Source organism: Ambystoma mexicanum, chromosome 6q, assembly GCF_040938575.1.
Source record: "Ambystoma mexicanum isolate Mex_15411 chromosome 6q, UKY_AmexF1_1, whole genome shotgun sequence".
Lineage (NCBI taxonomy): Eukaryota > Metazoa > Chordata > Amphibia > Caudata > Ambystomatidae > Ambystoma > Ambystoma mexicanum.
The window spans coordinates 1,165,438,066-1,165,450,438 of record NC_090937.1 but is presented as its reverse complement, the minus strand read 5'-3'; positions in this window follow the sequence as shown (position 1 = coordinate 1,165,450,438).

Below are 12,373 nucleotides of genomic sequence, written 5' to 3'. Positions count from 1 at the left end.
CCCATGTCTACCACCACCCCCACCCCCCAGCAGTGCAGGGGCAGCCTCCACCAGGCCCCCACTCATGTCTCCCACCACCCCCACCCCTCAGCAGTGCAGGGGCAGCCTCTACCAGGCCCCCACTCATGTCTCCCACCACCCCCACCCCCCAGCAGTGCAGGGGAAGCCTCCACCAGGCCCCCACCCATGTCTACCACCACCCCCACCCCCCAGCCACCAGGGGCAGCCTCCACCAGGCCCCCACCCATTTCTACTACCACCCCCACACCCCCAGCAGTGCAGGGGCAGCCTCCACCAGGCCCCAACTCATGTCTCCCACCACCCCCACTCCCCAGCAGTGCAGGGGCCGCCCCTACCAGGCCCCCACTCATGTCCCCAATCACCCCCACCCCCCAGCCACCAGGGGCAGCCTCCACCAATGCCCCACCCATGTCTACCACCACCCCACCCCCCAGCAGTGCAGGGGCAGCCTCCACCAGGCCCCCACTCATGTCTCCCACCACCCCCACCCCCCAGCAGTGCAGGGGCAGCCTCCACCAGGCCCCCACTCATGTCTCCCTGCACCCCCACCCCCCAGCCACCAGGGGCAGTCTCCACCAGGACCCCACCCATGTCTACCACCACCCCCACCCCCCAGCAGTGCAGGGGCAACCTCCACCAGGCCCCCACTCATGTCTCCCACCACCCCCACCCCCCAGCAGTGCAGGGGCAGCCTCCACCAGGCCCCCACTCATGTCCCCTATCACCCCCACCCCCAGCCACCAGGGGCAGCCTCCACCAGGCCCCCACTCATGTCTCCCACCACCCCCACCCCCAGCAGTGCAGGGGCAGCCTCCACCAGGCCCCCACTCATGTCTCCCTGGACCCCCACCCTCCAGCCACCAGGGGCAGTCTCCACCAGGCCCCCACCCATGTCTACCACCACCCCCACCCCCAGCAGTGCCGGGGCAGCCTCCAGCAGGCCCCCACTCATGTCCCCTATCACCCCCACCCCCCAGCCACCAGGGGCAGCCTCCACCAGGCCCCCACTCATGTCCCCTATCACCCCACCCCCCAGCCACCAGGGGCAGCCTCCACCAGGCCCCCACTCATGTCCCCTATCACCCCCACCCCCCAGCCACCAGGGGCAGCCTCCACCAGGGGCAGCCTCCACCAGGCCCCCACTCATGTCCCCTATCACCCCCACCCCCCAGCCACCAGGGGCAGCCTCCACCAAGGCCCCACCCATGTCTACCACCACCCCACCCCCCAGCAGTGCAGGGGCAGCCTCCACCAGGCCCCCACTCATGTCTCCCACCACCCCCACCCCCCAGCAGTGCAGGGGCAGCCTCCACCAGGCCCCCACTCATGTCTCCCTGCACCCCCACCCCCAGCCACCAGGGGCAGTCTCCACCAGGCCCCCACCCATGTCTACCACCACCCCCAACCCCCAGCAGTGCAGGGGCAACCTCCACCAGGCCCCCACTCATGTCCCCTATCACCCCCACCCCCCAGCCACCAGGGGCAGCCTCCACCAGGCCCCCACCCATGTCTACCACCACCCCCACCCCCCAGCAGTGCAGGGGCAGCCTCCACCAGGCCCCCACTCATGTCTCCCATCACCCCCACCCTCCAGCAGTGCAGGGGCAGCCTCCACCAGGCCCCCACTCATGTCTCCCACCACCCCCACCCCCCAGCAGTGCAGGGGCAGCCTCCACCAGGCCCCCACCCATGTCTACCACCACCTCCACCCCCCAGCAGTGCAGGGGCAGCCTCCACCAGGCCCCCACTCATGTCTCCCACCACCCCCACCCCCCAGCAGTGCAGGGGCAGCCTCTACCAGGCCCCCACTCATGTCTCCCACCACCCCCACCCCCCAGAAGTGCAGGGGAAGCCTCCACCAGGCCCCCACCCATGTCTACCACCACCCCCACCCCGCAGCCACCAGGGGCAGCCTCCACCAGGCCCCCACCCATGTCTACTACCACCCCCACACCCCCAGCAGTGCAGGGGCAGCCTCAACCAGGCCCCAACTCATGTCTCCCACCACCCCCACTCCCCAGCAGTGCAGGGGCCGCCCCTACCAGGCCCCCACTCATGTCTCCCTGCACCCCCACCCCCCAGCCACCAGGGGCAGCCTCCACCAGGCCCCCACTCATGTCTCCCTGCACCCCCACCCCCCAGCAGTGCAGGGGCAGCCTCCACCAGGCTCCCACCCATGTCTACCACCAACCCCACCCCCCAGCCACCAGGGGCAGCCTCCACCAGGCCCCCACCCATGTCTACTACCACCCCCACACCCCCAGCAGTGCAGGGGCAGCCTCCACCAGGCCCCCACTCATGTCTCCCACCACCCCCATCCCCCAGCAGTGCAGGGGCAGCCCCTACCAGGCCCCCACTCATGTCCCCTATCACCCCCACCCCCCAGCCACCAGGGGCAGCCTCCACCAGGCCCCCACTCATGTCCCCAATCACCCCCACCCCCCAGCCACCAGGGGCAGCCTCCACCAAGGCCCCACCCATGTCTACCACCACCCCACCCCCCAGCAGTGCAGGGGCAGCCTCCACCAGGCCCCCACTCATGTCTCCCACCACCCCCACCCCCCAGCAGTGCAGGGGCAGCCTCCACCAGGCCCCCACTCATGTCTCCCTGCACCCCCACCCCCCAGCCACCAGGGGCAGTCTCCACCAGGCCCCCACCCATGTCTACCACCACCCCCACCCCCCAGCAGTGCAGGGGCAACCTCCACCAGGCCCCCACTCATGTCCCCTATCACCCCCACCCCCCAGCCACCAGGGGCAGCCTCCACCAGGCCCCCACTCATGTCCCCTATCACCCCCACCCCCCCAGCCACCAGGGGCAGCCTCCACCAGGCCCCCACTCATGTCTCCCACCACCCCCACCCCCAGCAGTGCAGGGGCAGCCTCCACCAGGCCCCCACTCATGTCTCCCTGCACCCCCACCCCCCAGCCACCAGGGGCAGTCTCCACCAGGCCCCCACCCATGTCAACCACCACCCCACCCCCCAGCAGTGCAGGGGGAGCCTCCACCAGGCCCCCACTCATGTCCCCTATCACCCCCACCCCCCAGCCACCAGGGGCAGCCTCCACCAGGCCCCTACTCATGTCCCCTATCACCCCCACCCCCCAGCCACCAGGGGCAGCCACCACCAGGCCCCCACTCATGTCTCCCACCACCCCCACCCCCAGCAGTGCAGGGGCAGCCTCCACCAGGCCCCCACTCATGTCTCCCTGCACCCCCACCTCCCAGCCACCAGGGGCAGTCTCCACCAGGCCCCCACCCATGTCTACCACCACCCCCACCCCCCAGCAGTGCAGGGGCAGCCTCCACCAGGCCCCCTATCACCCCCACCCCCCAGCCACCAGCCACCAGGGGCAGCCTCAACCAGGCCCCCACTCATGTCCCCTATCACCCCCACCCCCCAGCCACCAGGGGCAGCCTCCACCAGGCCCCCACCCATGTCTACCACCACCCCCACCCCCCAGCAGTGCAGGGGCAGCCTCCACCAGGCCCCCACTCATGTCTCCCACCACCCCCACCCCCCAGCAGTGCAGGGGCAGCCTCCACCAGGCCCCCACTCATGACTCCCACCACCACCACCCCCCAGCAGTGCAGGGGCAGCCTCCACCAGGCCCCCACCCATGTCTCCCACCACCCCCACCCCCCAGCAGTGCAGGGGCAGCCTCCACCAGGCCCCCACTCATGTCTCCCACCACCCCCACCCCCCAGCAGTGCAGGGGCAGCCTCTACCAGGCCCCCACTCATGTCTCCCACCACCCCCACCCCCCAGCAGTGCAGGGGCAGCCTCCACCAGGCCCCCACCCATGTCTACCACCACCCCCACCCCCTAGCCACCAGGGGCAGCCTCCACCAGGCCCCCACCCATGTCTACTACCACCCCCACACCCCCAGCAGTGCAGGGGCAGCCTCCACCAGGCCCCCACTCATGTCTCCCACCACCCCCACTGCCCAGCAGTGCAGGGGCAGCCCCTACCAGGCCCCCACTCATGTCTCCCTGCACCCCCACCCCCCAGCCACCAGGCCCCCACTCATGTCTCCCTGCACCCCCACCCCCCAGCAATGCAGGGGCAGCCTCCACCAGGCTCCCACCCATGTCTACCACCACCCCCACCCCCAGCCACCAGGGGCAGCCTCCACCAGGCCCCCACTCATGTCTCCCACCACCCCCACCCCCCAGCAGTGCAGGGGCAGCCCCTACCAGGCCCCACTCATGTCTCCCTGCACCCCCACCCCCCAGCCTCCAGGGGCAGCCTCCACCAGGCCCCCACCCATGTCTACCACCACCCCCACCCCCCAGCAGTGCAGGGGCAGCCTCCACCAGGCCCCCACTCATGTCCCCTATCACCCCCACCCCCCAGGGGCAGCCTCCACCAGGCCCCCACCAATGTCCCCTATCACCCCCACCCCCCAGGGGCAGCCTCCACCAGGCCCCCACCCATGTCTACCACCACCCCCACCCCCCAGCAGTGCAGGGGCAGCCTTCACCAGGCCCCTACTCATGTCCCCTATCACCCCCACCCCCCAGGGGCAGCCTCCACCAGGCCCCCACCAATGTCCCCGATCACCCCCACCCCCCAGCCACCAGGGGCAGCCTCCACCAGGCCCCCACCCATGTCTACCACCACCCCCACCCCCCAGCAGTGCAGGGGCAGCCTCCACCAGGCCCCCACTCATGTCTCCCACCACCCCCACCCCCCAGCAGTGCAGGGGCAGCCTCCACCAGACCCCCACTCATATCTCCCACCACCCCCACCCCCAGCAGTGCAGGGGCAGCCTCCACCAGGCCCCCACCCATGTCTACCACCACCCCCACCCCCCAGCCACCAGGGGCAGCCTCCACCAGGCCCCCACTCATGTCTCCCACCACCCCCATCCCTCAGCAGAGCAAGGGCAGCCTCCACCAGGCCCCCACCCATGTCTACCACCACCCCCACCCCCCAGCCACCAGGGGCAGCCTCCACCAGGCCCCCACCCATGTCTACCACCACCCCCACCCCCCAGCAGTGCAGGGGCAGCCTCCACCAGGCCCCCACTCATGCCTCCCACCACCCCCACCCCCCAGCAGTGCAGGGGCAGCCTCCACCAGGCCCCCACTCATGTCCCCAAGCCAACATGTCACCACAATGTAGATCCCTGGCCCTTATGGTCAGCCTCCAAATGCCAAACACCCACCCGAGTATTGCATCCACCCACTTAGAAATGGCAAAAACATGATAGAAGCCCAATTGCAAGTTTGGAAATGAACACATGTCCCTCACATACACCCAATGGGTGTCAGTGAATATCAAAACCCATATCATGAAATGCATGAAACCAATGAGATGATACTACACATTGAACTTTGAATAAAAAATATGTATTAAAAGCAACATAAATTGAATCAAAAATAAACGAACAATAATAGAAATTTAAAAAAAAGAAACCAGCAGGTCCGTGAAATAATGCAAAACCACAAATCATAATGCAAAGGAAAGGTGTCCAAAGTCACAGTCCACAAAAGTAAATCCAATGGAAAATTTAAATCGGAAACCATTGCTCCATGGCGAAATCATAATAAAAATTGAAAATCCAAAAGTCAACTATGTACAGATAAAAAATCTAGGGTCCATGATCCCAACCGAAGAAATGAAACCTATCTAATAACACTACATAAAAAAAATAACTATATACAAAAATGTGGCCCATTGTCCAAAAGGTAAAAAAAAAATGCTAAACCAAAGGAAACCTAACACTAACTATAGAACTATTTACAAGGGCAGCGGGCTAGTCCGACGGCTCACTTCGGGATGTTCCGGGCCAGGGCATCATCGAACTCCTGCTCAATGTCCCGGAGGCGCTCCTCCTCCATGGCCCCGAGGGTCCACAGGGCCGTCCACATGTTCCCCCCAAACTCCCTGCTGATTGCCTCGAGGCACTCAGGGCCCTCCGCATGTAGTTGTTCGCCCTGACCATCGTGAGCCGTGCCTCTTCCACCCGCTGCCACTCCGCATCTATGGTGTGGCCCAACCGCTGCCACACGGAAGACACTTCCCGTCCTGGGTCCTCCTGCCCTCCGGCCGATGCCTGCCCCTCCGATGTGGAAGGCCCCGAGCCATCATGGCTCCCACCACGTTGCTGCTGCTGCTGCTGCGCCTCTGCCCGTGCACTGCCTCCTGCTGCCTGCACATCTTCCGCTGGCTGGGGTGCAGTCGTTGATGTGGCCACCCCTGCTGGACGTCCGACTCCCGACTGTGGCAGGGATGCCTCCTCCACCAGCCTGGCCGCACCGTCAGAGGCAGCTCCACAGGGCACCCAGGTGACTGATGGGTGGGAAGATGGCACGGAGGACGACTGGCGCATAGGGGGTTCAGTTGAGGAGGGGGTCGTAGCAAGCCCCATCAAACGGAGGAATCCGGCCTGGGTGACCTGTCCCAGTAGGCCGACTCGGTCAACGAGCCATTCGAGATGACGTGCAGTCTCCTCATGAAAAGACCGCAGGTCACCTCGCATGGCCCGTTGACGCAACGCCACACCAGTCAGGACAGGCTCAACCCGGACCCGGATAGCCACGTCTGCAGGCAGAGGAAGGCCAGTTGTCGTGAGCTCACCCCCTGCCTGAAAACGGGTCTGGATGTAGGCATCCCTGCTGGTGCAAGATGATGCAGTGACAGGATCAGGGACAGGATTGCACACAGACACCTCTGCAGCGACCTGTGCTGCCTCCTGTCCCTGGTCCTGCACTGCACCACTAGCACCAGTGGAATCCCCACCTCCAGAACCCGTCTATGTTGCTTGCACTGCCTCCTCCTCCACCAAACCCCCCACCAACCGTTGGCCCCTGTGGGGTCCCAGCTGCCCCTTCTGCTGCCGAGGAGTCCAACTCCGACCTCCGCCTCTTGGACCTCCCCCCGACAGCTGCGGCCTGGGACGCGGCACCAGACTCCTCACTCCCCGACGAGATCACAACCTGGGAGGGGAGCCGGGCCTTGCGTCTCCGGCTGGTGGTCCGATCTCCGCCGCTGTGCTCCACAGAACCTTCTCCGCCCTCTTCATCAGTTGACGCTGCAGACAGGGAGAAATAAAACACAGGCATCAGGGCACTGTACAATGGACACATACACACATGACAGTTGCACATGAGTTGCATTGGAAAACCTCAGACATGGCATCACAATCGGCAACACACATGTCATTTCAACTTGCACACATGAGCCATACCACAGCCACATCGCAACTGCCAGCACCATCCATACACATACAACAGCATGAGCAGGCAAAGGTGAGCCAGACATCACATGCAACACAGGGAGTGCACTACACATGCACGCACACCACCACACTTGCATGCATGTGTACACCTCAGCCAACTGTCGCAGTGTTCCGATGGGCATCCATGTCACATCTGCCAATCAGGCTTCCACATCCCGCTGTCACATGCATCCATGTTGCATCACTGTTGCACCCTTGTCAAATACACACACATGCACATGTACACAGTGCTGATACATGCAGCTGAAAACAACATACATGCGTGACATCACGAACATGCCCACTTACATACACATTCATCCAAACATGTGTGCCCACACAACTGCATTTGGCATGCAAGCCTACACACACAAGCACCATCCATGTCTCAAACATGACAGCCCTCGCATGTGTTAGCCTCACGGTCCTGTACACCTCCACCCATACTCGGCCCCATACAAACAGATGTGCAACCGGCACACTACTGGCACATCACCACACGCACAGCTTACAATCATGATGCATGTACACTTACCGCTCGACTCCAGACGGGTCTGCCTCTCAAGGACCTGGAAGTGGAGCGCTGGGGATATGCGTTCCAGGACCCTCATCTGATCCTCCGACAAGTGGCCCTGCGCCCCTTAGCATCCGCTGCCTTCAAGGGCCTTGTTCAGGGTCCTGGACCTGAAGTCCTCCCAGCGCTTCTTGACATGTTGGAAGTCGCGGACTGCCACCCCCTCCGCGTTGATGGCAGTCACGATGTCCGTCCAGATCCGAGTCCGTCCTTCCTTGTCGGCGCGCACACTTCTGTAGAGGGCATCATACTGCCCCAGGACTTGCTCCACCAGGACACCAACTTCCCTGGCACTGAAGCTGGTGCCCCTCTGCCTCTCTGGCCGGGGGTTGTCAGTGGTGCCAGATGTTGCAGTGCCCGACATGACAACCCCAGAGGCAGGAGTGGGTGGGAAACTGGGTCCTGGGGCTGGGCTGTGGAGCGATGGAATCCCAGTCGGGAGTCTTCGGTTCCAGCAGGGGTGGTCACAGCAACAGCACCCCTGGCTGATGTGCAGGCAGCAAATGGCAGGGCACGTGGGCAGCAGGCAGTCAGGCAGCAGCAGATGGCAGGTGGGAGCGTGCTCGGGGCTCTGGGGGGCAGTAATTCGGTCTTGTGGGCAGGAGCGTGGTCTTCCGTGTGCTTACACGTGGCCAGCTTGATACGTAGTGATTTGGCACGTGAAAATCCTGCACGTCTGCGTGTAAATCGAGGAAAGGCCCTTAGCGCGTATGCACGTCAGCACGCATATGCGATTTCATTGGACCAAAGGCCCTTGGCGCGTAAGCGCGTCTGTGACATGACGCGCGTGGGTGTTTCCCTCATTACACGTGATGACAGAGCACACATGGATTTCCACCAATCGCGTGTGAAACTTCCTGCGCACCCCAGAAATACACGTACCCAGGCCAATCGCGTGTACGCTCACTTCCCTCCGATTACACGCGATGACACTGGGACGTGCAGTTTTACCACGTGTGCTCGCATATGCGATTTCATTGGCCCAAAGGCCACCATGCGCAGCTGTGACGTCATGGCCGTAGAGAATGGCGCGTGTAAAAAAAAAGAGATACACGTCCGAGTGTCAAAGCGCGTAATTGGTGGAAATGGCCTCATCGCGTATGCGCGTCTGTGACGTGTGTATAAAAGGTACGTGTAGAACGCCATTTCCTTGTACGTGCTTTTCGTGGAGAGCGAGTGGGTGAAATCTGTACTTCTTGTCGGTTCACACGCGATTTACTTCACGGCGTTTCCAGTTCGTACTCCCTGTTACCTCTGACAGCTTTTTCTCTTTTCCTCTTTGTCCTGTGCCTGTTTCCTCAAACAGCGTTCCCTTCTACTGTTGTCCTGTCTCCTCAGACAGCGTACAATTCTTCTTTTGGCGGGAGTGTTGCCAACGTGCACACGCGCATATTTTTCACGCTTTTGTTCCTGGCAGACGGTGAGTCGCGCACGTATTTAACATCTGTGCTTGCCCCGTGTGTCGCGTACCCCTTCAGAGGTCATTCTAGGCTGCGTGTGACACGCATACGTTCATTCTTGTGTTTCTGGGTGCCACAGCGTAGTGCAGGTTTATTTTTCCACGCACGTGGTCTAGGAGGGGTTGCGTGCACCTTACTTCCCTTTTTTGGGGTGCCTGTGCGTTGCGTGACCCGTCATCTTTCCCCAGGGGTGACATACAGCCTTGCTAGAGCACTAGGGTACGATTACCATCTGGTACCCAACCCCTTTAACCCCCAATTGCCCAGGACAATAGTTCACATCGACTCCCATACGCACAATAACATCAGTGCCATGGCTGGGAGGCGACCAAGCCGTAAGGGTGGCAAAGGTGGCCGAGCCCCAAGTGGTGGCCATGGTGGATCCGGTAGGGGACGTGGCCGTGACTTGCAGGGTGCCCCTAGCCCCCCATGTGTGGAGGAGCAGTCAGGGACACCCATGCCCCCCCCCCTGGTTGAGGTTAACGTGGCTGACACCATCCATGCTCAGCCCTTGTTGGACCAGCCCACTGTGGAACCAGACCTGGCACAGGGTGACTCCATGGCTGACTTCCAGGTCAGCAGGTCTAGGCCACGTGCGCCGGTGAACGTTGGTGTCATCAGGCCACGTGGATCAGGGGCAGCTAGGTCATCTGCTGCCCCGCGTAGGCAGGCTGGGGAGGCTGCAGGGGCAGCTGCGGCTCCATCCACCCCACCTCTCACACACCCAGCCAGTACAGTGTCGGTCCAAGTCCATCATGCTGACATTCCCCCTGACACCATCACACTTGAGCTAATGCCTGCACCAACTCCCATGCTGAGTGTGCAATCCCACGCTCCTGCCCCTAATGTCCAGAGCAGCGTAGGACACTCAGGATCCCCACCACCTTCCAAGCGGAAGAGGAAGAGTGCTCGTCCAGTAGAGACTGATGCCCCAGACACGGCTACACAGTCCGGCCCGTCAAGGAAGCCCAGCTTCAATGAGGCCGAACTGAATGCACTTGTGGAGTATGTGTCCGCACATGACCGCAAAATGGTGATTGTTGCAGGATCCAAGACCACACCTGCACAACGTCAGGCACACTGGCAGACCATTGCGGACATCATAAGTGCCCTTGGAATCGTGAGGCGCACAGCTAATGAATGCTACAAGCGCTGGAATGACCTGAAGCGCAGGGCAAAGAATAAACTGGCCTCAAGTCATGCCGCAACTCTAGTGACTGGAGGTGGGTCTCCAGCAGACGACATAGAACTCACTCCACATGAGCAGGTTGCTGGGACCTACGTCACGGAGCAACAGATCCAAGGCGTGGGAGAACTGGCAGATTACGAGGCATTGTCCGGTGAGTGCACATGCATGTGTGTGTCATCCATGTGCATGGTGTGTGTGGGAGGGCTTCTATTTGGGTGCCAGGTGAGGGTGTGTGTGCCTGAGTGGTTTGGGTCACCCATGTGCCTCTTCCTATACATTCTTGGCACCAGCATTTGGGTATAGCAGCATCCCTTCTGCCAACATTAGACATCCAGCCCAACACCACGCCAGTTGCCCTTGGAGTGTCATCTTGCCACAACATTGTTGCTTATTTACCTCTGTTTGTTCAGGCAGATTGTTTGCATACCACCACTTTTACTCGGGATTTCTCAGAACTATTGTCACATGTCTGACATGGCTATGGTACAGTGGACTGGCTTAGTTTCCTCGACATGATTAGTTTAGACATGTCCCTGTGCTATTCGACCATTTTGGACTGGCAGCTGCAGGTTAAACATTTGAACCATTTCAATGAAAAAATCAATTACATGAGCAAACTGGACTGAATGAACAATTGGTGACCTCCTCTCCCTCTTCACTTCATGGCTAGGGTACATGCCATCTGTGTGATGGCATGTGTATTTGACCTGCCAATCACTGGCCAATGTGTGATGCCACTGCTAGGCAGCATGCAGCAAATGTGTTCATCTTCCATCTTGGTGTCATCAATGTGTGCCATCTGCCTCCCCTTCACACACAGTGACGGTGCATGCATGGGAAGGTTTTAGTCATGTGGGACATGTGTCAATCAACTACTGTTTCTGTAGCCTCTCAGCCCTAATTGTGTGCCATAGTGCTAATGCCTGTTTCCATTTGTTTTCTTTTATGTCTTTGCAGGGGATGACGCACTTGATACTGCTGGGGTTGTGGAGATGGTGCAGACCCAGGAGGGGTCTGAGGGCCGACCGACCACCAGTGAGGGACGTGGTGTGGTGGTGGGTGAGAACCCACAACTGCTGCAGGTCGTGCTCTCAAGGGGTGTCTCTGGCTGCACCTCCCCCGAGCTGTATTCAGGTGTCGATTCGGATGATGAGACCTATGTGCCGTCGCAGGTGAGTGTTCCTGGGATGGATTCTGTTCTGTCCGACCCACCTGCACCAGGGTTAGAACCCTCAATGGGGATGTCAGTGTTGGCAGGTACGCCTTTGGTGGTTACGGATGCAGGGTCACACTCTGCGACATCTGATCCTGTTCCTGGGCCAGCAGATCAGAGGGGGAATGCAGTCCTGCAGCCTCAGGCAGTGCCGGCACAGCAAGGCGCAGTTCGCCTTGCCCCAGACAGGTGTGGTGCCCGCCGACGTGGTGGCCGTACGCCACCTGGCAATACCGCATGGGAGCAATCCATATACGGTATGGCAACCCAACAGGCAGCATCATCAGAGATGATGGCTCAGGCCATGGATAGGGTGGCCACTTCCATTGTCCCCCCCGAAAGGCTGATGGAGCTACTACAGCAGGCAACCGACTCCATCTGCCAGTCACACAGGGAGGACATGTTGGCGTCCGACAGGGACAGGCGGGCGGCACTGGCGACTCTGCAGGAAGCGAGTCCCAGGGCCACAGGGAAGCCCTGATGGTGGAACTCCTTCACCTCAGGACGACTCTTGTTGAGCTTGAGGCTTCAACAAACAGAAGGACAGAACAGCAGCTGGAGCGTCTCACACGTACGCTCTCAGCTGAGATGCAGGCAACTAGGGCGGAGGTCCGGGCATCCCGTGAGTTGTTGCATGGGGACCTCCGCACACTTATCCTCCAGAACGAGACCTACCACACCCGTATGC